Raw genomic sequence first — 27591 nt, 5'->3', positions numbered from 1 at the left:
ACCTGTGCCTGCCAGCACGTCACGTCTTTGCGTCAGGGAACATCCATTGTATTCCACTCAATGGCATCCATGCGTGTTTTGTGCGCATGACCGTATGTGGTGGATGGGTTCCTAGTAACTTAGGGCTCCGAGGAATCACAAAGGGTACGTAGTGCAGAGATAGCAGCAGGGGGAGAACCGAGCTTGGTGAAATTACGATTATTTTACTGTTTGTGAAAGGCTGCAGGAAGTATAGCAGAGGTCTACTGTGCGAGTCGAAAAGGGTGTTAAATTACAAGGGAAAACTGCGTCAACTATTCTCCACAGTGCTGCAGAGTTGGTGTCATTGTAATTGGAGGTAGGTAAGTTAAGGTCTTTCTTATGTTTAATGAAATGTTTTGTCACGGACTAAACACTACATTGTTTTTTTTATTATTATTATTTGTCGTGGGCACACAGTAGATTGGCACATGGTATGTTGCGTGCGATAGTGTAATTATTTATTCACACGAGTTGCAAGGTTTGTCTCATGTAAGAACAAGAAGGAAAACGTCGTCATGTATAGTTTGGCAATTCTGTAATTGCTACAGATGGTCTTATCTACATGGACAGTATTTTGATGTGACTGGCTTTTCCAGCGTATAATCACCTGCCAAGCGGGGGAAAAACGCTTATTGGGAAAGGTTACTCAGCCTTCCTTCCCTAACCATTCAAGTTGGTAACCTGCACATTAACAAGTTACATACTACAACATAAAGTGCAGTGTGTTGGACATTTGACGTAGTAGTACAGTCTTTCTGGGAAGGGATAGCCAACTGGTTGTTCGAAAACTTTAGTAGCTCGTTTGTCATAGCCTGCTTGTTACAAGTTTACGTTATGCTCGCATATAGCAGCCAAACCACACTTCTGTTAAACTACATTGCTGCTCAAATAATTGTAAACGACATATGCCTTTACATGAAAACTGCAGGTCAAGTAGCCTTCATGCACATGACTTCATGTTATTGTAGTCAGGAAGTTTTACTTGACCTTGCACCGCCATGATATTCTCTGAGGAGTAGGCTAACCGTGAGCTGCCTTCATCCATCCACTCCGGTGAGAAACAGCGCGCTCAGACTTGTGCGTCATTTTTGTTAACCATGGATTTGAGATTTCCGCCGTATCATAGTAACAATATTGAGACAAGGCCATTATGTTTGACGTGCATAAAGGCACCTGCTCTTCGTTATTTAAAATCTAAATCCTCATTCGTGTTGTAGTACAGTAGTGTACAGTGTAGTGATGCTTTAATGTTCTTTTAAACAGTTCAGGCCTACCTGGTTTATTTTTAAAATAGTTTTTCAATTATGGACATTTTCCCACATATACAACACAGATTTATTGTTCTGATTTATGAGTCAGCAAAATTATCTGTTTTCATAATATGTTGCATAGGTTTGGGCATAGGTCCTGCTCATCCTGCTGAGGTTTACAGGGACAAAAAATGCAGTGTCTGAGACCTTACAGAGGGTTCATTATGCCCACAAAAGGATTTTCTGATATTATCCCAGGTGAAAATAAAGCCACTGCAGCGGATGCCTACCAGTGGGTGATGGCATTCCTTTGGCATGAGCCTGTGAAACATTTCAACAGGACACAATTTCAGGCAAAGCTCCCACAATTTTTTACCCCGTTATCCTCACTTCATAAACTGAGACCATCTTTCAGTTAGGAGATAGCTGTTTACAATATGTGAAGGGTGGGCATTTGATGTGGTGGATCAGCACTGGACATGGTCAGTGTGCAAGGTTTTGCATCTGTGAAAGGTTCTTGTCCTTGTACATTGAAAACTGATTTGTACACCTTTTTACTATATATGTGTCCCCAGACTCTTTCCACAAAGTGAATGAGTCTGGTTTTAACCAGGCTAACTATCTCATACCACCCTCCACAAAAATGGGAACAGGTTTAAGCTGTTGTTGAAGAAACCACATTTCACTTTTGCTATCAAAAACAGATATGCATGCCTGAAACCTGTTTTTGATAGCAAAAGTGAAATGTGGTTTCTTCAACAACATGGCTTAAACCTGTTCCCATTTTTTTGGAGGGTGGTATGAGATAATTAGCCTGGTTAAAACCAGACTCATTCACTTTGTGGAAAGAGTCTGGGGACTCACGATTGGGATACGTTTCCAACACTAGCATGGTGATGGGCGTAGACTTTGCATTAACGTTGAAATCATTGGTCCAGCCTAACCAATCACCTTGATCAGGCTTTGCCTAAACTTTACAAACTCTGGACAATAATATCTGTATCTAAATGCAAACATGCCTTGACCTTTATGATGGAACTACCATACTTGGATATCAAGTTACTTTCAGGGATGTTGGAGGGGGGCAGTTTTGTACTTGACACGTGCAGATGGCTGTGCCAAGTTTGACTCTGGATTTAAAAATGGAGAGGACACATGCTAATGATAGTTGTTAGGCTTCACTGGGACTTTGCTGGCCATTCATGCATGTGTTTTGAGTTAGGGCCTTTGTTTGACATATGGTTGACGCCTTGCAATTTACACCTAACTGAGAAGCCACATTATGCTGAGTGATCAAAGACCAATTTCCTCTGGAGGAACCAGTCACATCCTCTACGTCGTTCACCTCTCTCTCTCTCTCTCTCTCTCTCTCTCTCTCTCTCTGTCTCTGTCTCTGTCTCTGTCTCTCTCTCTCTCTCTCTCTCTCTCTCACTTTCTACCTCTCCCTGTCTCTCCCAGGCTGGAAAAATCCAACCCCTAGTCACCCTGTTTGTTTTTAGGAAATTACTTCCACTCTACTGCCCGGTTAGAACTGTTAGCAAATCAAATCTGCCCCTGGTCATCCTCACAACCCCACTAATCCCTAGAGGCAAATGTGGGCAAATGTTTTCATGCATGGGGATTTTGATCCAGTGCAGCAGGAGGATAACTGGTAAGGACAGGATGGATGGAGACAGAATTGGAGAGCCCTTTGAGAGACATTTGGACCCACAGTGTTGGTTACATCCACACCCTTTTAAAGTAGTTTCGGGGGGGGAATGCGGAACACATGACAGAATGAAGAATTGAACTGCACTACAGATGCTAACACTGACAACAAGGCTAGTAAGGCTTATATTTAAGGTCTCCATGTTGCATTCACCACTTGCAGGCTAGTAGTGGACGTCAACGTAAGTCATGGAGTCGGGAGACCATTTTTTTACATTTAACCTTTATTTAGCCACGCAAGTCATTAAGAACACCTTATTTACAATGCCAATCTGGAACAATCTGCTTCACTGATTTGTTCTCAACACTTGTCATCAGAGGCTATATAGAATGCAGTTGAAATGAGCCAACATGTTAACACTTAGTTGAATTGAGAAAAGCCTTTGGCATTTTTTTCAGTGCTGTCATTAGTAGGTGTTGACATGCTTCTTCAAGGCTGGCTGGCTGATTGCAAGATTTTAGGTCATCCCTTTTGGCTGCATTGTAGTGGAAGACACTAATGATGAAGTGGCATAATCACCCATAATTGTTAGTGCCTTTTAGATTATTACCTGGGATTCTCAGGGTTAAGAGGCCCAGGACTTTGATCAGCTCAGCTCGACTCCCTGCTGACTTAATAGCTTCAGATTAAACACAAAGTACTGAAGAGAGAGGGGGGGACCCATGCTGCTGCTACCACAGCAGCATGGGTCTGTAAATGAGACCAAGTTCATTGGGATTGTGGCCAGTCTTGCTTAGGAGTGTTTACAGAATTACCCGGAAGCGATTATTTAGAGATGAAAGCCTTGGCATGATTTTTAAACATCTTGTTAAATGTTTTCAAGATGTAAAAGATTAGAAACAGCCAAAAAAGGTGGTGTGGGGGGGGGGGGTAGCCTACATGTCCATGTAGTTGGATTTTTGTATTGTGATAGGGCAGATGTCAGTTAAATAAGAACTATAATGCACAACCTCATTAAGAAAAATAGACCTTTATAATGTGAATAGGATTGGGTACTGAGAACCAGTTCCAAATTTCCAAGAACCATGGATTTGTGAAGACGTGCATTTTGGTTTTGTGTAGCTCTGTAGAGAATTCAGCAGGCCAGGAATACTTAATTGAAATTTGCCAGTTTTGGTAATCAGCTGCCAAATGACCTGTGACTGATCAGATAAAACGTGGAAATGGGGCCTACCCAGAATCCCAGAAGCCGTAGTTTGAATTGCTCTCGCCGTTTCTCAGTAGTTCATTCAGCACCTGGACTCAAGTTTCCCATGGTACATACGCTGCTGCCAACACGAGGTGAACTTTCCCTTTCCCCCATCTTAAGACAAACATGCATGGTAAATTAAAAACTGGACAGAACGTCCTTGCGTCACTGGCCACTTTTGGCTTTTTAACATGGCTATGTGTCAGTGTAAAAATGGAAAGGGAGCATCATCACTTGTGCATTTGGTGGATTCCCAAAAGGGGCCTCGTAAAAATTTGGACCAGACATATTCTTATCTTACTCTTACTACCTGGACCAGATACTACTATTAGAACAAGGCCTCTATGCCTTGAAGCCTGTGTACGCTTGTGAATGAAATGTACTTTTCGTTATTTGGCTTCTTTCCAGAAAAAGGAGGCGTGGAAGTGACTGTTTTAATCCGGTCATTGAGTGTCACTTTGGGGTGGCTACCCAGCTTTCTTTGACTGCTTTCAATTTGCCTTCATGTAGCTACTTGTACTGTTTTAAGGGCTTGGTGGCCAAAGGAATCTGGCACAAGTAGAAAATGTCAATCAAGAGAAGATAAAGAAGCCCACATCGGTTGTCCTCAGGCCTGTTCCTCTAGGGCTGAAGACCTAGTAGTCCCACCATGACCACAGTGTGCTATATTTTACCCGACTTTGTCCTTTCTCTGGCCTGGAGCCTATGTTAAAAGCTGGGGGCCCTGACCTGACCCCTTGTCCCCTGGTGGTGACGTCAGGCTCGGCCCACCATGCTCCTCTACTCATTGTGTCCAGAGGAGCTCGAGGGGACGCTCCCTTTGTTTGCCTGATAGAGGCTTGTTGGCCCAGCTGCCTTTGAAGTCTAAGTTGTAGTGCTTAATGAGAGAAGTCCCTGTCAGTGGCATCTGTTGAAATGAGAGCTCTCTCTCTCTCTCTCTCTCTCTCATACACACACACACACACACACACACACACACACACACACACACACACACACACACACAGTTGCCGTCTCTGCTCTCAATGTTTGCCTTTTTTCTTGGATCTACTCGAAGCTTTATGGATTTTTCAGAAGTGAATATAAGCTTAGTGTTATTGTTGAATTCATTAGTCAACCACTGAAACAACATTGTTGCACCAAAGGTGAGGAGTACACCTCTACCATTTGCAACACTAATTCCAGTGTTTAACTCTATGTTGTCTGACTTCTTTTTTCCTCACCCTGACCTAGTTCCATTTGACAGGGCATGTTTAAGAACTTTGGACTTGACTACTAAGGTGTGCATGTTTAAACTTGAAGATGGGCTGCAGAGGCTGAATGAGCAAAGCCGACTGTTTTCAGCTGGGATTACCCCCCTGTGCACAAAACACCCACCCTGCAAATGTGTCAGGGCCACTCACAGAGGCTTTTTGTTCTTCATAACGCTAAGCCTTTTCTTCTGGAGACCCCACTTTTGAAAGTTTAATCACGTGCCGTTCATTTTTTTGCCTGTGATTGGGAGTTAACTCTTTCAGTGCCATGTTTTTAGGCCTCCTCCTCCCTTTTCACAATGGCTTGTGTAGTGTTAGGTTTCTGTTTTGGTCACAGTAATTGTCAAATGTCATGCGATGGTTCTCACAAGACCTCAGGTGTATGAAAGAATGCCTGATAGTTTGCACGTCGGTTTCTTAATGGGATATTTACAGTACATAATAGTTGTACTGTTGACATTTTCATGTCGTTGCAACCCCTATTAAAGTAGTAAGTGAGTGCTAAATGTATTTCTTGGCTCTCTAAGTATGTATTTTTCAGCTGTGACTCACCAGTGTGTACAGTATCTTGCTCTCATGTGCCTGGCTCTGCTAACCTCAACAAACAGTCTGAAGCTGGTGGGTTGTGTGCATTTCCCTGCTGACTGGTAGGCCTTTGGCAAGTCTTTCCCTTATTGTCGCACACACATTTATTCATTAGTTGAGCTCTTTATTTATTCATCAGCAAGTGGTGAAGCAGAAACACATTGTGACAGACAAGTGGAGGAGAGGGGCTAAGGAGCTTTTAATAGTGTATCTTTCTCGAGGAGAAATGCTGCACTGTTGAACAGCTGTGTCATTCCCATGGTGTGTGTGTGTGTGTGTGTGTGGGGCGGGGGCACACACACTGTAGGCCTTGTGAGTCTCTGCCCAGGCTAATCTGAACTGCTGTGAGCGCCACAGAAAATCAACTGCCTTTCAGTTCCAGCATGAAAAGATGCCCCCTGGGATAGGTTGGAGTGCCCTGCTTGACTAGGCCTGCTCTAATTGAATGTTTTGATAGCCCTTCGTGGTAGAGAGCATTGGAGAAATGGCTTCAAGTAAGACAATGAAGGGTTCCCCAGTCAGTCTGTCACATTTCTCTAGCTTATTACAGTTATTAGACTTATTGAAAATAATGAAGTTATGGAATTTTTTTCTTTTCTTTGACCCAGTTATGAAAATGGATTCAGTCATGTCTTGAAAGGCTAGGCAACTGCAAGGAACACTTGTTGTGGAATTCAGCGGGCATGCATGCATAATTTATGCAGGATTTAACAGGTCTAAATGCTGCCTCCCACATGACATTTACTGAATTAATGTTTTTGAGAGCCAATGCCTTCCAGTGAAGTACTCTGTTGTGAGTTTCTTTCTTTCTCACTCTCTCACTCTCTCACTCTCTCTCTCTCTCTCTGTCTCTGTCTCTCTATGAGGTGTGGCCTGTAGAATGAACATGCCTTTACTTCAATCAGCTGAGTTCTGCTCTGAGGGCTCGGCGCTCTGGCCACAGGCCTCCTTACATTTCACATGGAAGTGTCTCCCAGTCCCCACTGCCCTGCTCAGATTACCCCTCTGAGTGTCTCAACGCTGGGCTGGGCTGCTGTAGCGTGGTGTGGTGTGGTGTAATGGGCTACTGCCCAGCCTCGCCAGTTTCTTCTGCTCGTATTTCTGCTTTTGTTACTTAGAAATGTTAGCAATGGCGTGTGATCTTTAGATGAATGGGGATCGCCCAACAGGTGAGAGGTCCTTGAGCTTATTCGTGGTTGCTACCGAGAAGTTGTGTTGTTTTTGTTCTTTTTTTTTTATTTTTTTTTTCGACTGGTTTTCAAATATGTTTTTATACACCTTAGGAACTCGTCCCTACTTATGTCACTTGTGAACAATGTGACTACATTTGTTCGGATTAAGAACTTGATTTTATGTGTTTTGCGTTTGTGCTATGCCTTCATGCATGTTGTAGGGGGGACAATAGAAAAGCAAACACGCAAAACACCAAGAAAATGTCCCTGAGACGCGCTTTCTTTTCTCCTTTTGTGGCTTTAGCGCCCTTGACCAACAATTGCCTCCTGCTGATAACTCATTTAGTCTCCCTCCCGACGGAGGCCCTGTGTCTCACCCCCTTTTGTTTCACGGCTGACCTGCACATTTTCCCCCGCTGACCATAAAGGCTGGTAGTAAATCGCGCTGTGAGAGGCCGAGCTGCAATGAGCTGCAGGAGTATGGAGAATGATGTCAGCCATCCCGTCCCCAATCTCTGCCCGTGTGTCCACCACCTACTGCTTGGCCAATGTACAGCTGTTGGCTAGGCTCATGAGCTAATGGTGTGTACATGTTTCAGGGCGTTAGTCCCAGGTGTTTGGACTAACAGTTGAACTTCAGTATGATTACAGTGTGTTTGAAGGGAAAGTGCAAATTGTAAGGCTCTTTTGTAAGAGACTTTTCAAACTTGTTCACAAATGAGCCATACTGTAAATGATCTTTGATGATGGATGTCAATGGTGCAAGGATTGCTGTGATCAAGATCAGAACAACAGTGATTTAAGAGATCTGGAGAACGATCTAGAATGCGGAGATGTCCCTGGGGTATCTTTTCAGTGGCTGGTCTTTTTGAAAATAGGCGATGTGAAGGAGTTGGGCCAACTCGGTAGGCCGACATGCTTTCGCTTGTTTTTGTCCTCACAGTCCCCTCTATAGGGGCTCAGCTTTTCACCAAACTGTGTCTCCACTCCTAATTAGAGCAAGTAAATTGCTTCCTGCTGTGGTTTGGGCTTTCCTTGTTTACAGTCAGGCATTGGCGTCCCGGTGACATGGTCGGTCTTGCTTTTCCTGTACCCTTGTTAAATCCTGCCTCGGCATGCATCTCTCCCACACACACATGGAACGCATGCATGCACTTTTAAGAAACTCTAGCAGGTGTGGATGTTTTTGGCTACGAGCCAACACATGTCGGCTATAGGCCCACATCGTGTAAAGGCGTAGAACAGAGGAGTGGAAAGTTGTTGTCCCCCCCCCCCTTTGCCTACTGCGAAAGTGCATTTGCTTATTAACGACCAAGCCCTTTGGCGTTCTCCCCCTTGATTTTGATCTACCCAAATGCTTCCTGTGCTTGTGTGCTTCTTTTTATGCCCACAAAATTGGATTCACTGATGGTTATCTGTCCTCCATGGAATTCATGAGGCTGCCAATATTAATTTCACTGTTATCTGTAATGGGGGACCAGGTGAACATCCATGACTACAAGCAAATCCCTCTGCAGCATAGGGATATGTGTGTGTTTGTGTGTGTGTGTGTGTGTGTGCCTGTGTGTGTGCGCCTGTGTGTGTGTGTGCCTGTGTGTGTGCCTATGTTAGTCCAAGCTGCTGTTGTTGACTATTTCTAGGCTGCAATTCAAAGACCTTCTCATATTTCTGTTTTCAAGACTAGGGGGGGGGGGGGGTGTTCTCCTAGGTAGGTAACTAGTTTCCGTGTGGATGCACCTCTTTGACGCGCTGCCCCCAGCTCCTACCTCTTCTCGGAGCAGAGAACAGACGAGTTAATTTGTGTTTATACAAAAATGTCACCACCTTGCCTCGGAGGTGTTTGACATGGAGGAGGAAAGGAAACAAAGATGGCCACTGCTCCAGGATATCTTTCTAGATCTGCCTACTTTGTTTGTTTAAATGCACTGGTCCTGTTGACGTTATGAGGGGGCCGACAGGTTCAGCTGCGCTGATGAGGGCCCCATTTTCCATACTTCCACACGTCCTCATTGCAGGTCCAAACACTAACAGGAGTTAACTTATGTATGTATATATTTGTCTGAGAGACAGAAACAGCCTTTCATTTGTTACCTTTTGTAGGGTATTTGTTAGGAATTAGTTTTAATCCTCAAATTCATCTCCATTTGGTCGCTGTGGACATTTTTCATTCCCTGGAACCACTGTAGATGGAACTGTCCAGTGTTGTCATAAATATTCTAAATATAGCTTTTGACAGTACTAGTTGTGCTGCTGTTAGTGTTGGCAAGGGAAGCCTATTGACTTTTAGTTGGTGAGCTTGCTCATCTTCATAACTAACTACGAGAAAGAACACAGTATATAGTTGTTGAAATAGAATGTTCAAAAGAACTATGTTAAGTAGGCTATATATTATGTAGTCTCTACTGTGTATGTATGTAATTATTTAAATAAGATGAAGATGGTGCAGCATGTCATACAGATGCTGTAGATGACAGGATGCAGTGGTTCCTGTCCATGTATCCTTAGAGGGTGTGTCAGTGCACATCCATATGTTACACACCACAAAAGGGTTTGCACAGAATTTGATCCAGATGAGCATTCATTCATACATGTGCACTCCTCACTGCACTTCATGACTTTTTTTCTTTGATCATTTTGATTGTTTGGGAGCAGCGCCCACATTAAGTCTGAGGATGGCTAGTGCTGTCGTTTTATCTCAAAGTTGTTAGTCTGGACGTAAAACCACTGCACTGTGGTGTCCCAGCTCCCCGCTAGAGTGCTCTAGGGCTGATGTGGATGGGCCCTGAGACAGAGAAGTCCTGTCTGGGGTTGAGGGCTCTGCCGGCCCTCGCTGTGCAATGGCTTGATTAAAAATTCCTCCACCTTGGCCCTTGGTTGGAGAGTCTGCCCCAGTGATGCACATCACTTTCCAAGAGTGAGGTAATGTTTTTACTGAGGGTGAGGAGGAGGGGGGCAGTCTTGTTTACGGAACAGCTGACCATGGCAAACCTTATAGAAAGGACACTGCAAGAAACCCTGACCAAGCCGATACTCTTGAGTGCTGGGCTTACTTGACGAGCACACACACTCACACACTTACACTCACACACTTACACACTCACACTCACACTCACACTCACACTCACACTCACACTCACACTCACACACACACACACAGAGCGAAGTTTGGAAATTGCTGCACAGAGGATTGTCCCACTAACCTGGCTTGTGTTTGGGACAGCGTTTTAGGCTAATTTGGTCAGTGCCTGCTGATTTGGTTTACAGCCTGCCCGCAGCCACTGAACTCATTCCCAGGCATTCCTGTGGCGTGAAGGTCGGCCGCTGCTCCCTAAACCGGCTGGAGCTGCCCACTCCGTTGCCATGCTGGGTGCCACAGCGTTTCAGTGAGCTCATCTATTAAAAACGCTGGACTCTCCGCTCCGTTCCCTCCAGGCCCTCGTCATGTCCTCAGCGTGAACTCCTGACCCCAGCATCACAAGTCCACCTTTTGTTTTCCTCTCTCCGAATTCTTTCCTCCCCACAATTTTACCAGAAATTGCTCTGTTCATTTTGCCCTCTGAGCCCCCTTTTTTTTTTGCAGTGGATGCAATTTGCCCCCTGAGTTCCTTTTGTCCGAGTGGTTTCCTCCGGAGCTATAATTGGTGGTGGGGATCGGATACAGGCTTCTGGCTTTGATTGGAGAGAACAGTGACCCGGAGCCACAATGGCCGTGTCTGTTCCCCCTCCAGAGGACAGTCCACTGTAATCGAGCAGCTTCCCTGCTGTGTGTGTGTGTGTGCGTGTGTGTCACTGTGATGGTATAGAAACATATCTCACCCTTAGATGGGGGACACTAATGTTGGCATAGCAACATGGCTTCTTGACCCTGTACGTAACGTCGCCCATCCCACTCCATCCCTATATTTTTCTATATTTTTGGGGGCTTTTATGCCTTTATTGCAGGTAGGATAGTGGAGAATGACAGGAAGTGAATGGGAGAGAGAGTCGGGGTGGGATCCGGAAAGGACCACGCGGCGGGAATCGAACCCGGGTCGCCGGTGTACGGTGCAGGTGCCCCAGCCATTTGCGCCACGGCCGGGGCACTCCATCCCTTCTTGTCAGCCCCATCCCCATCCGATTTTGGCCAAAACCATGCCTTCCATTTTGTGATGCTGAATGCTGCTAGCTGCTGCTGCCGTGTGTGTGTGTGTGTGTGTGTGTGTGTGTGTGTGTGTGTGAGTAAGTTGATTGCCATCTCTGTGTGTTCAGGGTGTTGCGCACTGAACTGTGAAACATCATCACCCCCCCCGCCCACACACACACACACACACACACCCATCCATACTTCATTTGGGAAGCTGAACTTGCTTAATGATTGGCCATGATTCTCTATGTCACTTTAGATCATAGCCCCCCTTTGTTCCATTTTTGTCAGTGCGTGTAATGGAGAATAATACCTGTGGAAATGGCCAGTTCCTGTCTTTGTGATTGTTCATACTCATCTGACTTCTTTTGTGCAACACTCCCAGACTCTCCTCATGCCTGCTAATCTTTTAAGAAATGTCGACTGGACTCGATTGGCCAATAGGACACAGATAGAGAATTAACCGCACGGCTCGGTGAAATTGCTTTTTCTTCTTGGTAGTTAGTGTGAAGAACGCAATGTGTTATGGCAAAATGGCTTGATTTTTAAAGCTAGGGTACAGCTCAGGAGTACTTTGTTGTGTGTGTGTGTGTGTGTGTGTGTGTGTGTGTGTGTGTGTGTGTGCGCGTGTGCGTGCGCATATGAATGTGTGCATGTCATGGGGCCTCAGAAAGGATGTCAGGAACTCCAAGTGTCAAACCCCTTCAGGAGCAGTCATAGCTGTCAACAGCAATTATGGCTTCAACGGCAACACAGCATGCGTGTTTCCATGTAAAGAATCCTTTCTGTGTGTCTTTTATCTCTAAGAAGCAGGAAGGATCCAGCCTACCTGAACTCTCTTCAGTTTTGTGTAATGCCTTTTGGCATAGTTGGGTACTCCTTGATATCAGAGCAGCTATTTCCAGTCTAGTCACTGGATCAGTTTAATGGCACAGCATAGCCGCCACATTTACTTCCCCAGTTGAGATAAGTCTTCTCGTTTACATAATGACTACTGAACTACCGTTGGAACTTCTTTTGATGGAACAAGAGTAATACCAATGGCAGTATCACCTTACAGTGTGGTCATTATAATTACATAGCTGTGTGTGGTGCAGACTAATTAGGCTATTATTTAAATACACGTTTCTTATCACTTTCCAGGCGCTGTTTGTCCCCTTGCCAAGCTGGGCCATTTCTGACGTGGGGATCTCAGTTTGGTGGACAGCTGGTTGAAAGGTAGGGCATGTCTCATGTTTACTTACAAGTTCCTCCATACATATTCATATTGTGAGGTCAGTTACAGCTGAAGGTTCCAAGCTCTGCTGAAATTAAATAACTGATGGCATGAAACTCTTCAAGAGTGATGCCTCAACTGTCTGACACAGCTGTTGATGGTAAGTGTGGCTATACAAGAGTACCAAATAGCACTATGCAATGGAAAGTCTCTGAACATCGCGCACACACACACACACACACACACACACACACACACACACACACACACACACAAAACGTCATGCAGGCAACTCCGGCTTGAGTTTCTTGCTCCAGGACTGAGCATGTCGGAAGTAAGGTGAGGCCTGAACCAGCATCCTGCCGACTGACAGCATGACCCCTTTACCCCCTGAGCCTGTACCGTTGGGGAGTGACAGCCATGAGAGAGAGAGACCCCCTCCCCCATGTAGCCTGTCCCATCCATAGTGAGTAAGCATCCTCACACAGAAAGGCCTTTGTGACGGCCCTCGAATGGCGATGAGACAACCGGAAGCATCTTTTGACATAAATCACTACACGCACACGCACACACACCCCTCCTCCCAGCACACCTCTGTGACCCACTTTCAAAAAACATTGTGGTAGAGTGTCTGTAAACTAGCCCTGCGGCATGGAAAGAGGATGAACTCTGGTATTACACTCACAAGATCTCCTTGGTTTCCATTTATTGGTGTGAGAGAAACACAGCAGGTTTGATGCACTTGATGTAGTTAACAGTGGGCGGTTTGTTCAATTGAGTTGAATAGGCTGCTGTGTCGTTTTTATTTAGTGTTAATTTCTTCTTTTTAGATGGAAGTTAAATGGGATTAAGTGCGGAGGAATGGAGGGGAAGTAAGGAGACCTGCACAGTGTCACGTTGAGGACCTGTGTGTGTGTGTGTGTGTGTGTGTGTGTGTTCAGGGATGCACAAATGAGGCTTAATGAGAGTCAAGTCAAAGGCTCTGCCCATTCCTACTCACCCCCTCACTCTGTCTTTCTCTTTTTTTCTCACACACACACACACACACACTCTTGATCGCTCATTCTCTTTCTCTCACTCTCTCTCTCTGTTCAGCTTTCTCCTTTTGTTTCCCGCACACAGAGGCCTAAGCCCAGGCCCTCCTTTATTTTAGCACAGGAAGCAATTAAACTCTGGTCAGTGGCATTGTGCAGAGCCCTATTTGCCCTGCTTGAGGATGACAGCACCCACCAGGCCTGGTTGGACAGCTGAACCACTGAGCACAGAGTGTCCACTTGGCCCCCGCTGAAGTGGTGGAACGGAGAGCGAGGACCCTTCCACCCCACCACCACCCAAACAGGATTAGGACTTTTTCTTTTTTCTCTCTTTTCTCTCTCTCTCTTTCCCCTCCCTTCCTCACCCATCCACTCCTGCATTCTCAGTGGCCCACTGTGATCGCTCCTCTGACTGTTTCTCTCTCTCTCTCTCTCTCTCTCTCTCTCTCTCTCTCTCTCTCTTTCCCCCACTTTTTCCCTGAATGGTGAAAGAAATCATTTAACTGCGACTCCAATGTGATTAGTTCTGTTTCCCTCCCTCTTTCATTCTCTCTCTCTTTCTTTCTTTCTCCCTCCCTCTCTCCTCTCTTCCTCCTGGTCTGAAACCTGGCATGTCACATCAAAAATGTTACTAATTAGATAAGACTAAAATTATAGCGTAGAAGTCCACGGCCTTGGTAGTTTCATGGTATATTTTAAACGCTGGGTGTTGTAGATTTGGGGCTCGGGCGTGCTGTGGTTTTATGCCACATGTCCCGTAGCAGTACAGCCGGGAGACATCTGCCTCCCCTCTACAGTATGTGTGACCACCCTGTTTATGCCTTGAAAACATATTTCACAGTGAATTTGCAGAAGCATACAGATTGCTGCCCATCACCGCACAGTGCTATCTATAGCTGGATGTGGGGCTTGTGGATTGTGTGTGTGTGTGTGTGTGTGTGGGGGGCGTAGCGTATGGTTCCCACAGCAGCAGCAGGGGCTCTGGCACGGAGAGCGTCACTCGTCCCCCCCGCTGATAAGGCTGGTCCAGATTAGCAAGCCTGATATCACGCTGAATGACAACGAGGCTATTTAATCGTGCCTGACCATGATGTCATCTCATTAAGTCACAGTCTGATAGTCCCCTGGTTCTCTCTCCCTCTCCCTAACTCACTCTTCCCCCCTCTCTGCACCACACCACAACACAACACGACACGGCACAACACACCTCTCCTGCATCCCCCTCCCTGCAGACAATGACCAAGCCAAGGCTATGATCACACACACACACACACACACACACACACACACACACACACACACACACAGACACAGACATGCTGAAATAAAATTATACAGATTTTTTCTTTCTGGGTGGTGGTGGTGGTGTGTGTGTGTGTGTGTGTGGGGGGGGGGGGGGGTGTTGGACCAGCTGCTCCTGTTGTTGGTCAACAGATGGAGAAGATGAGCTTGGGGATCAGAGCAGGAATATAAAATCAGATGAACACAATAGGTGCATCCTCAGAGGAGCGCGCCCGGGCCATCACTATGCAAAACCCAACATGGCTTAATGGATCCAGTGTCATACCCACCCACTCAGATGTAAATACTAATGGCTCCACAAGGCCCTCTGCTCATACACAGAATACAATCTGCTTTTAGGAAATTACCTCATCAGAATATGGAACCGTTACCACTCAGTTATATGTTCAATCAAAGTCTTCTTCAAAGTCTTCCAGTTTTGCGCATTGTGTTTTTGAACCTGTTTTTGCCGTGATAGGTTTTTACCTGTTGAAATTGTAACACTGTATGGCTGTATGGAAAGGCTTATTTGAAGGGTGTTTGTGGCTGTCGAGCACAGTGATCATCTGCTGCTGGATGAGATGGGTGATTGATTTCACATACTGTCATGGCCTGTGGTCTGGGTCATTGTTGTGTGGATCCGGCAATGGCATCATTCGGATGAGAAAAGAGCATTAAGGAAATCCCATCGCTTGATTCGGAGGGGGAGGAAAGTGATTGATTTTCAATGGCCTTTCCAGCCCCCTGCTAACATAGCTTGACATGAAACCAATTCAGGCCATACCCAGGCGTCACTACGGCCTGTTGTGTCAAAGGTGAAAAGCAAATGATTAGGATGAACACAGGATAAGGATGGTTATATGGGGCTTGATCAGGAGGATATTCCATGTAAGTGGTTTAGTGATAAACCTGGGCCAGTTCCAACTCTGAGCATGCCATAAAGTAGCCCCATGATTGTTTTCTTTGGAGAATGAAGCCATAGAGCCCTCATATTAGGAGGTTTATCACCGAACCATGTGTCTGGAATAACTCCCAAATAGGGAATGACTCGGGGATGGAGAAGACCCTCATCTGGGACCGATCCAATCCATTACCAACTGCTGATGGAGGGAAGGTGAGGAACTTCTCCCCTCACCCTTCTCCCATGGGGACGCTAGCATTTCTGTACTGGACTAATTTATAGGCTTGGGCGTCCTGTTTGTATCTACATAGCCTACAGTAACTATAGTAACAGAGTAACTTTCCTACAGTAACTCTATAGACTATTTCAAGTGTTTGTTTCTCTTTACGTGAACATGGAAATGCTCCAGCGTTCTCTTCTCTATCTGTCCCTGTGGGGGTAATTGCTGGGCAATGGTAGGCGGCCTTGGGCCAGTCCTCTGGGTGCCAAGAGGGAGAGTTTGCCCATTCCACACATTTCTGCAGCCTAATCCCCCCCAGAACAGACCCTCTTCTCATTAGCACCATTATAAAGCCCTCAGTGCGAGAGCTGAGTCTACACACACCAAAAAGACTGAGCTTCGGAGTGCACCTCTAATTAAGACTGACAAGGTTTGGTTAAGCCCAGGAATGTCTGGGATTGTTCCCTGAGCCAATATTTTAAACACGCCTGCAGTGATGGTCAATAAGGAAGTCCCCCTTAAGGATTTGGCTCCTCACTGCTAAACTGATTGGGTTTTGTTTACCAAGTTCAGGGGCCAAATCCTCTCGTTAAACTCTCCCTGAGAATAGTGTTTGAATGGGGTTGTGTGTGTGTGTGTGGGGGGGGGGGGGGTGTAGGGTGGATCAGTTTTCCATCCACTGTAATCCTTTTGGTGTTCACTTGCTAAAGTTGCTGTGCCTGATGGTCACTTTGTACTAGTTTAGATAAAGCGAGAGATAAAGAAAGAGAGATGGCAAGATAGATAGACCTTAGGTGGTCGAGGATAGAGGGTCAAAAGACAGAACCCAGATTTACTATATGCACATGAAGCATACGGGAATATAGAGGATGGTTCTTTGACTGATGCCGGGAGTCAGCAGGTGCTATGTGTTAATTAATAGTCTGGCAGTGTTATTATAACTTTTGGTTGCAGCAGCAACAGCCCCTCAATGTAACTGGGCCACTTACAAGTCAATCAGTTGTGTTGAAAGGTCTTTGCCAGGGGCCCTTCTGTTTGAACTTTGAGACGTAAGAGAGAAAGAAGGAGAGAGAGAGAGAGGGGGAGAGAGACTGAGACTGAACTGTGAGGAAGGCCAGATAATGTGCTTCCCAGGCGTTTGATTGGCTGTTCTGGAAAGGTCAAAATGCTTAGCACTGAATAGTGTCCCTTTTAGACGAATGCACACGAACACACATGAGCAAACACTGTTGGGGAGAGGGGATCCTTCACAGTTGTTATGGGGGCTGGTACCTTACATGAGGACAGAGTTATTGGGAAATGAGGAAACGTGTGGAAATGTGGGAAAGTCACAAAGCTTGGTATAGTGAGATTATCTGTCTGTCAGAACTGGTCAGTGTTAAAACAGCTGGTCACTCATTTAGATAAGGCACATTTGTGTGTGTGTGTGTGTGTGTGTGTGTGTGTGTGTGTGTGTGTGTGTGTGTGTGTGTGTGTGTGTGTGTGTGTGTGTGTGTGTGTGTGTGTGTGTGTGTGTGTGTGTGAGAGAGACCCACGGGGGTCCCTGTATTAGTGCATTGAGGTTTTGATGACTAACTCTCCGGGCCCCTCAGCCTGCACGGCTCCGCTCAAGTGCAAAACAAATAACTGGCTCCAGTCTGTCCTTGGCCAAGTGCGGGGGGTGGTTGATAAGAGCGAGAGAGCAAAGCAGAAAGAGAGAAAAAGGGAGAGCGAGAGAGAGAGGATGGAGCGTTAGGGGGAGGGCAGAGCAACAGAATGGGAATGTCCAACCCACTGCCCCCCCAGTTACCCCTTTGGTGCGCAGCGTGTGTGTAGGAGGGCGCTCAGTGCGCTCACTGCTCAATGGACTGTCTGATTCATCATTCACCTCTCTCTGGGTAAGCAAGGCTGTTTGGTTTGGAATATCAACGTTAAGCTGTAAACTTGTTGGAATGGTTTTGTGTTTTGACCTTTAGCTAGAGGAAGACATCTAGTTATTAATGCATTTCATTTCATTCATTCATTCATTCATTCATTCATTCATTCATTCATTCATTCATTCATTCATTCATTCATTCATTCATTCATTCATTCATTCATTCATTCATTCATTCATTCATTCATTCATTCATTCATTCATTCATTCATTCATTCATTCATTCATTCATTCATTCATTCGTTCACTGACTCACTCACTCATCTTCACTCATTCACTCACACTTAATGAACCTCTCACTGTATTTAGAGTTTACTTTCTCTTGGCTCAGACAAAGACACAGTGTTATATAAAACATTTAATATACTGTGCATGTGTATGTTATACTATCATATAGTCAGTCCAGTTGTGAAGCAGGTGGATACCTCATTATGGTCATTTCTAAAGCTACATGTTGTTGGTGTGTGTTCGCCTCTAGGTGGCAGTGTTGTCAGAGGAAGAGGAAATGCAGACTTCTTCCAGACCCCTGTCCCACTCAGCTAGCACACTGTTTGAACAAATCCCGTCTCCCTGCAGTCTATTTATTTATCACCAACAGAATTGCGGAGAACTTGATATGCTTGACTATTCCTGTAGTCTCTCTCTACAGGCTCTCTCTCTCTCTCTCTCTCTCTCTCTCTCTCTCTCTCTCTCTCTCTGTGTCTCAGCTTAGGCTCTCTCTTTTTTAGCCTGCCCTTCTCAGGGATAATAATGGCTCACGGTGGACTATATATTTCTGTTCGGTGAGCGGACCTGAATAGAAGCTGGTTGGCACCGGGTCCACGGGATCTGTTAAAGAAAGAAAGAAAGAAAGAAAGAAAGAAAGAAAGAAAGAAAGAAAGGGGGGGGGGGTAGGAGGGTGGGAGTTGAGAGACAGAAGAAAGCGCCCAGTGAAGCGCTCAGCTCAGTGCTGGATCCCACTGGCGCTGTCTCACCTTAGGGAGAGCGGGGCGCGGTGGTGTAGGAAGTCTGGAGGTTTCCAAGGCTGTCCGGGCAGAACCGTTTGAAGTCGGAGCACCAAGGCAGCACGCTCTCTCATCGAGCCCATTGCTCTGTCTTTACATGTTAATTACAGTCATCTCTGCCGCCATTGCCAGGAGAAACTCTGGAATTCTCTCTCTCTCTCTCTCTCTCTCTCTCTCTCTCTCTCTCTGTGAAAGAGACAGAGAGAATGAAAGAAAGAGATAGTGGGGACGAAGAGACAAAAAGAATCCCCCTCTCTGGAGTTCATCTCTCTACAAGCCTTATCATTTGTGTCAGACTCTCAAATGCACTGCGGTAAGAGTAGGCCATTAGCATGCATTTCCTGAGAGTAATTTGAGAGTTGGCATTCTCACCCCTTCTCGTGGTGTGTGGAAAGGTTCCACGAATTGCGGCAAGGGGTGGTGTGTGTATGTCTGTGTTTGTGTCTTTATGTGTGTGTGTGTGACTGTGTGTTTTTGTGTTTGTGTGTATGGATATGTGTGTGTCTATGTGTGTTTTAAGTGTGTGTTGAGGGGTTTTGGGGAGAGGAGACGTGCAGAGCCATCGGTCATGGTTTCCAGCCTGGACAGATTAAACACATTCCTAAAATAGAGGGGCTGGCGGTCGAAGCCAAGGGGAGCATTCCAGAAGCTGCTGTCCGCTCCGCGTCCTCCCGACCGGCCCCTGCTCATTACCAGAGCCCCGCTGACCCTCCAGGGCCCCTGAAGATCAGAGCACTGTGAGAGGGTGGCAGAGAGGGCAGCTCCTGCTTGTTTGGTATGATCCAGGACATGGCTGATAGATGGCTGTTGGGCCAAACTACTTCTGTCTGTCTGTCTGTCTGTCTTTTTTTGTGCAAAGGAGCAATTGCTGTGCACAAGGGTCAGTTAAGGGTTCAGTTCATGATGGGGCAACTTTTTGAGCAATGTTGTTTATTCTGGCATATTCCCATTAATATTGGGCAACAATTTCATTTCTGGAGGACTTTAACCATCAGTAGTCAAATCGTCATGATCATCCAGTCAGAATAAATGGGGCTGGTTATGTGGTTGTTATTGCTCCAAAAGTTGGCAGGTTGTCAGGAAGTGGAATAAAGGATAACAAGGAAGGCAAAATTCTAAGTGGTTTTAGTGGGTCTAGGGTCTAGGTGGCTTTAGGTCTAGGTGTGTGTGTGTGTGTGTGTGTGTGTGTGTGTGTGTGTGTGTGTGTGTGTGTGTGTGTGTGTGTATGTGTGTTTCAGTCATCGCTTTTAATTGGGCAGGCAGACGAAGCAAATCTGATCAGCCAGTTCCTCAAAGCATTCCAGTGCTGCGGATTAGCCCCAGCTCTCATTCCTCTGATGGGCCGAGCGAGTGAGAAGAGGTCAACCTCTTAACCCCCTGCAGACCTCTCAAAAGCAGGACCCAAGAGCTCCCAGAGATGAACAGGGGGAGAGAGACTGTCTGTGTGTCTCTCTTTTTGTTTTGCAACATGTTCAAACATGTTGGAAAATGTATGAAATTAAATGCCCTTCCCACATACACGTTGGTGTCTAGATGTTTTGATTGAGGTCAAAGTTAACATTTATGTTTGCAGGTTGACACATTGGTTCAGATAATTGTTGGCTAGTGCCCTGATAAAGCTTTCCCAAATCTTAATCCTCACCTTGTTCTAACCCAGAGCCCAGACCTACGGGGGCATACTTAAGAGTGGACCGGCCTGGGGTTGGGTTCAGGGGGGGCTGGGGTGAAGGCGATAAATTTAGCCCGTTGCAGTACGGGTGATTATATTAGCATGTCTGTAGCGACAATTAAGTCACACTCTTTTCAGGGGACAGATACTCCCCCATATATATTTAGGTCACCCAGGGTGGTATGGGCTTTTTCACTTTTGCCTGGTCCTCTTTCTTCCTATGTCTGTCTCTGTGGGCGCATTTGCATTTAGGTGATCTTACACGCTGCGGCTGAATTTGGACACCATATGCCTTTTTGGATGTCAGGCTGTTTGGCTGACCTGTGTGTGTCTTCGGCTGATCCAGGTACCGTGTGTGTGTGTGTGTGTGTGTGTGTGTGTGTGTGTGTGTTGATGTGGACATCTCCAGGGTGATGCAGTCTCTTATGCGTTGGCACAGAGGTGTCGTCCAGAACGACACAGCGTTGAAGTGGAGTGCCCAGACTGAGTGCTGCTCCAGCCAGATTTGATTAAAGCTGAGCGCTTTTGTCAGCATTTATTTTTGTATTTTTCTTAGGCCAGAGACATTTTTTATGTGAATGAATATAGAACTCTCTCTGCCTTGGATTTTGAAGTAGTGCTGATTTTAGGCTTTCCTCTTTTCTAAAGCCTGTCATTTATGCTTCTTTTGGGCCATTTCTGTGGTCTTTTGATAAGAGGAGGTTCTCCAGAAGGACTGAGTGAATTGAAAGTGAGAGAGAGGGAGAGAAAAAAGGACAGAGGAAAAGACTTGAGTGTTTTTTCTCTTCTTCTTCTGCTTCATTCTCCTGCACTGCTGTTTTCTTGTGTGGATAATTGCTGGGCTTTGAAGGTGGATTTGGAGGGCTGCTCAGCATGGGGACTGGGGCTGATAATGGGGGGAACCGCAGCCCGACTGAACCCTTCTGCTGCTGTTGGGTCAGGATTGTGTGTGTGTGTGTGTGTGCCAGTGTTAGCGTGCCCATAAATATGCAGAGGTATGTTGTGGGTCTGTTATGTATGTGTTACTGTATCAGCATATCTGTAAGTGTGTGTGAGAGAGGGGGAGAGAGAGTGATAGTGGAAGGGTGTGTGTGTATGCATAAAGGATCTGCACGTTGTGTGCTTAAATGGAGCCCAGCTGCTTGTTTTCACGGTTGACCAGCCACTGTTCCAGACACCTTCTTCTATTTTACTCTCAGACACCCTCTAAAGCTAGACCATCCAACCACCTCCACCCTCACCCCAACTTCCTGCCTCTGTCTCAGAGGTGTTTATCAGGTCCTACTGGGAATGTGTGTGTGTGTGTGTGTGTGAGAGAGAGAGAGAGAGAGAGATTTAGTGAATAAGTTTTTCCACTCTTTAAAAGAGAAAATGAGCATCTGTTGTGTTGATTGCAGACATAAAAGTGAGTACTTGCACCACTGGATCTGTCATTAATTACATCCAGAATAAGAAAGTGTCGCCCGCGTTGCTCTCACCAGGCAAACACATGGTGTCTGATTGGGCCTTAATGAAGAGAGCAGGAGTAGTTGTTCCACAGAGCAATGTCTTTTCTGTCCATTAAGTTTAGTTAAGTTCAGTGTGATGCGCAAACTTTTTCATATTCTCTCATGTAATAATTAATACGTTATATAATGTAATAGGGCTGCCACTAACGATTATTTTCATAGTCGATTCATCTGCTGATTATTTTCTTGATTAATCAATGTTTGATCAATAAAGTGCCAGTAAATAGTAAAAAAAATATTGATCATTGTTTTCCGAAGCCCAAGATTATGCCTTGTATTGGCCACACACCAAGATATTTAGTTCACTGTCATAAAGGAGTAAGTAAAGCTGAAAATATTCAAATTTAAGAAGCTACAATCATAGAATTTTGATGCATTTTCCTTAAAAATGACACTAATCGATTATCAAAATTGTTGGCGATTAATTTAATAATCAACAACTAATCAATTATGAGATCCTTGAAAAACATATAATTCTGGTTCCTGAGAAAGCTTTCCCCTCACATGTGTGTGTGTGTGTGTGTAAGGAGGGAGCGTTGCTGAATCCTACAGGTCTTCACTCTTCAGTGTTTGTCCAGTGGTGAACAGCAGGCTGCCAGACAGCCTGACTCTCCATGTCTGAGTGTTCTTGCCTTAACCATGCACAGGTATCGCCCCTTAGGGGGGTTATTGACACAGTACGCTCACTACAGTGTATCATCAAAGAGACCGCATGCAACAATTGTGAAGTGTTTTATAGGCAAGGTAGTACTTTTAGCATCTCCAAACTCATTTCCATGGTGTATGGTCATGTGAAGGACCGATTAACACACCTATAGTTCCAACTAGCTGCATGAGCCATGCACTCTACAGTGCTGTGGTGCAGGTCAGACCAACCCCATGGAAATGTAAAAAATCCTTCATAACATGACATCGCCAATGGCACACGTTAGCATGCTTCTGCTAACTGTGCTGCTGTTGATCATTGTAAGGGGTTTGCATGCCTTTCAGGAGTTCGATTGCTACTTTCCTTTACCGCTGTTTGAGCTCCACTAATGCCAGCATCCCCTGTACACCATGTAGTGTACTGCATGATGCTCTCAACTACTGTGCACTCAGTTTTTAAACACAACACGACTTTGCCTTTTTATCACTCCTACCCAAACGTTTTCATCCCCAGAACTGCACCTCTCTTTCCTTGCATACTTTTATTTGGATTTTATGGTAATCATGACATTGTAGAGTGGTAAGTAATGGGATAAACTGAAGTTGGCCAAGTCGCTCGTTGCTATGACTGGGCATATTTATTGGCTGCAGTCGGGTAATTGTGAATCTATGGTCTCCCTGTGGTATGTGCACTCCTACTTGTGTGTCATGGAACCTACAGACCGGGGAGATCATCTCACTTACCCGGGGTCTCCTAGAATCACTGGTGTGTGACGTGGGCATCACAGACCTGCGTGTGTGTGTTGTGGAGAGAGAGAGAGACAGTTATAAGAGAGAGTTGTGAGTGTTCATTTGTCTGTATCAGCGAGAAAGAGTATATAAGTGTCAGGGACAGAGTCTGTGTGTTTATGTATGAAGGGATGGGTATTATTACTATTTGTATTACTATTATTATTATCTATATTACTATTCTTGTTATTATTATTGTATTGAATGCTTTGGCAACACTGTAAAATTTACATTCATGCCAATAAAGCTGACACTGTGAGAATGTGTGTATGATCATGAGAGAGAGAGCGAGAATGTGTGTATGATCATGAGAGAGAGAGCGAGAATGTGTGTATGATCATGAGAGAGAGAATGTGTGTATGAGAGAGGGAGAGAGAGAGAGAGAATGTGTGTATGATCATGAGAGAGAGAGAGCGAGATTGTGTGTGGGGTTTAGAGAGAGAGAGATGGAGAGATTATATGTGGTGTTGAGAGAGAGGGGGGCGAGAGTGGGTGTGTGTGTGTTTGGGGCCGGGTGTTTTACGTCCATGCTGTCCTGTCCGTGACATGATGAAGAGCCTGAATCGACACGCCCCCGGCCTACTCCCCTTACAGTCATAAAAAAGAAAACGCATCTTCCTCCTCTAACGTTTAACCTGAATAAACCTTCACACCCACTGCCAGGGCAAGGTGGCTTCCCGCCTAAACTTCCTTCCTCCTCCCCTCACAGTGCTTAACAAAACAGGTGGAGCCCTGTGACCTGGATTCATGTCGGGACTCAACTGTGTGACTGACTCCTGGGCCAGAACAGGTTACTCTGGCGTTGACGCCCCCATGGTTAAATGTCAACCTGTGTGGCCATATAAACTAAACACCTGGCCTGCTTATGTCACAATGAAATGCTAACTGTTTCCCCACTGTCTCTTGGACAGGGTGGGACTTCAGGTGTTAAGCTCCACCTGCCCTACCTGTGGGATATGCTTTCGAGACTAACAAACAGATTGACAGTCGTCCAACAACCGCACACCAACCTCCTGTCCAGTCCTCTGGACCCTGTGATTTCTTTCTGGCCACACTTAGCAGGGCATCGTTTCCTGTTTTAGTGCTCGGATCGTTTGGCTGTCATCTGAGGAAGTCTGCTAATCTTAGCTGTAACCCATACCTCTTCTGTTGAGGAGAGCCGTAGGTTATAGTGGGACCTACGGTGGTGACCGCAGCCATTGCCACAGCCACGCACGCATTGCCGTTGTGTGGGCCATTGGTCAGGGATTAGAATGAAAGTGAAAGGTAGGCCATGTGCGTTCAGATGGTTTTCCTTATCTTTCCATTTGCAGTTTCATATTTCTGAGAATGTTCTTTACTAAAAATCGTGCCTTTTTTCATATGTTGTGAGGAAGGAGACAAGGGATCAGTAAATCTGGACTCTTGCAGTGATTCTTTGAGTGTGTCAATGTGACAACCTGTGGAGAAATACTATGTTTAGTTTATCACAACTGTAAAGTGGAGGATGGTAGATTAGTTGCAACGTTATGTCATGACTGAGTACCTGAAAATGCAGTTCAGGATCGTATTTAATGTAGACCTTGTAAAATTACACTAATTGTCACTTTCATTCAATCAAAGTAACATGTGTGCTTAATACTTTGTCAGCAATCCATAAAAGGTCATGAATTTGGAGTTTGAGGCATCATGTCTACTAGTTTGCTCTATATTTATATTTTTTTAAAACCTATATTTACTTCCTAGTTGTGCTGCGACAGGCTTCGTGTTGCTAATTGACTTGGCTAGACTATGTTCACACTAATTACCATAGTAGGGAATGGTGGTCTACTGGGGTGGCTTCAGCTAAAGCTACAGCACTGGCTGTTCAAATAGCCTCAGTTGCTGAAAAGCTACCTTTTTTCTCTTCCCAGCATGCATTGTGTCTGACCACTACAAACCATTAATTAATTAATAATGCACTGTTCTTCTGAGTTGCCATGTCCTCCGACTTAACACAACTTGTCAACGTATGCAATGGCCAGACATACAGACTGTGGCTTTGTTTATGCTGTAAACGACCATCACCATCTGATCATGTACCTGCACTTGTTTTCAAGCTCCTTTAACGGCATGGTTAAACAGATAGGCTGGCTGGCTATATTAACACTGGCTAAGTGTGTGTGCCTTTGGCGCCTTTGTTGAAGTTGCAGCGGCTACAGTGTTGAGTTTCTCCGCTCCCCCTCTCTAGGTGCCTGTGTTCGGCCAACCAATGGACACTGAATCCCTGGAGATCTGTGGTCAGTTCTCTGTCTAGTCTGACTCTCTAGCATGTGACATTGCCCAGGTCTGCCTGCTCACACAACCAGACCCACAGTGGAGTTTGGCACAGTGTGCATCCCCCTGATCCAATGCTTAAAAGCATGTGTAGTGATTCTGTGGGTACGCATAAATATGTGTGTGAGTTTGTGTGATTAAGCCCAGTTAATGACTTATCCAGTTTTTTTATAGGCCTTTTGCAGTAGAGATATTCAGAGCTATGGTATTTATTTGAATACTTTCTTCACTAGCTGCTAATTTGGATGATGACTAAAAAGCACTGTTTATATGAATACTTAGAATACACATAGAGGCAACTAGCTTGTTTTCCAGAATTCATATTATATTCATTGCTTTCTCTAACATTTCTGTTGCAAGTATCATGTTGTGGCAGAGTAGCATAACAAATTTAAAGGTTATGATGAACCGTTAGATATACGATGCATTAGCTTGCTGATTGACTGGCCCCAAAATCTGCCAAAGTGAACTCATCTTCCTTGAGTGTTTCCAGACTATAATCTCAGCAAAATTGGATCGGAAAGATGGCCTGGCTGTGCCATGCGAAACGTAACTATTGACCAGAAACGGTATCCGTTTGATCCTGTGACCATCAGACCACAGGGAAATCTCTAAGGATGACGATGTTTTTGATATCAGCATGATGTCTGGACAGTCTCAGTGCTGGACTCATTGTGCTTTTTAAACGTGGTTCAGCCATCATTTAGTCATAAACCATTGCTGGTCTTGCAAAAAGTTTTACTTTCAAACGTTGGAACGTTGGTGTGGATGTTATGAAGGCCTTTGTAATCCAACACGGTAAGCCCAAAGGAAGCGTTTTCTTGTTTTGTGTATTTTTAGGCTCGCCGTTGGTTTGACTCTTTAGAATCACAATTAAGCCTTGGGGGCCAAATAAATACTTGCAGATCATATTTGTGCAAAGCATGTGAGGCCTCTGGTCTCTGTCCTCTTCTCACTCTCTTATTTGTCCCCCCCTCCCTCTATCTCTTCTCTTTCTTGGTTGCCCCCCCCCCTCTCCCTATGTCCCTGCTTCTGCTTTCTAGAAGGAATTTATGGCTTGGAACATGCTGGGAAATTCTAGGTCAGTCTGCTAGGCAGATGTGTACATCTCGGCCTGACTTTAAAACAAACCTGCCCCTTCAGCAAACCAGACGGGGGTGGGGAAGGTGGGGGGGTGTGTGTTGGTGGGGGGGGGGGGGGGGTCGTTTAAGGTTCAAGGTCCAGACACTGGCTGTAGCCCATGAAGAGGGGCCTCCGAACAAGGCCACATGACCTGACCACCCCCCCCCCCCCCCAACACACACACACACACACACACACACACTTCCCTAGTCAGTCAGAGCTCTCAGGCCATTCACCCACTGGTCAGTTACCCTCCCCCTGCCTGTTGCTCTTTATGTACGCCCTGGAGATAAAACAAGAATGGCCTGGTCCTGGCTGGCTGTGCTTGATGGATTTCCACCAGGCCTATATTTGCACCCGGCCGGCCGAGCATCTGAGCTGCCCTGTGTTTGTTTCCAAGGCCTCTCAGGTGCTAATTTAAACCATTGGTCAGACCTGATCCTGAGCGTGTGTCTCTCTCTCTTCCCCCTTCTCTCTCTCTGTCCCTCTTTCTCTCTCTCTTTCTATCTCTCTCTTTCTCTCTCTCTCTCTTTCTTTCTTTATCTCTCTTTTTCTATCTCTCTCTCCCTCCCTTCATCTCTCCCACACACTTCACAAGTAGGAGAAAGCCTCCTGTGTGTTCAGTTATAATGTTTGCATTGATTAGCCCATGCCACAAACAGAGCTTCTGTGTGTGTTGAGGTGACTCATC

General features: G+C 45.5%; 1 protein-coding gene across 4 annotated transcripts in view; it reads left to right on the top strand.

Moving 5' to 3' along the window:
- The first annotated feature begins 93 nt into the window (after window positions 1-93).
- Window positions 94-27591, top strand: part of kank1a (KN motif and ankyrin repeat domains 1a) — a 50654-nt gene continuing 23156 nt past the window's right edge. Inside the window, exons 1-2 of one of the 4 annotated variants that reach the window (XM_076271069.1) lie at window positions 94-337; window positions 12445-12519. The gene's annotated coding sequence lies outside the window, so the exon portion shown is untranslated. Of the gene's footprint in view, window positions 342-12444; window positions 12520-12547; window positions 12984-24440; window positions 24750-27591 lie in introns of those variants that run through there. The other 3 variants (XM_076271068.1, XM_076271071.1, XM_076271070.1) reach the window with 3 other exon arrangements.

Source organism: Alosa pseudoharengus, unplaced genomic scaffold (assembly GCF_046254945.1).
Source record: "Alosa pseudoharengus isolate Yale_2024_CS ecotype anadromous, Long Island Sound unplaced genomic scaffold, YU_APseudo_1.1 YU_APseudo_1.1_scf_6, whole genome shotgun sequence".
Taxonomy (NCBI): domain Eukaryota; kingdom Metazoa; phylum Chordata; class Actinopteri; order Clupeiformes; family Clupeidae; genus Alosa; species Alosa pseudoharengus.
This window is presented reverse-complemented; position numbering and strand designations above follow the sequence as displayed.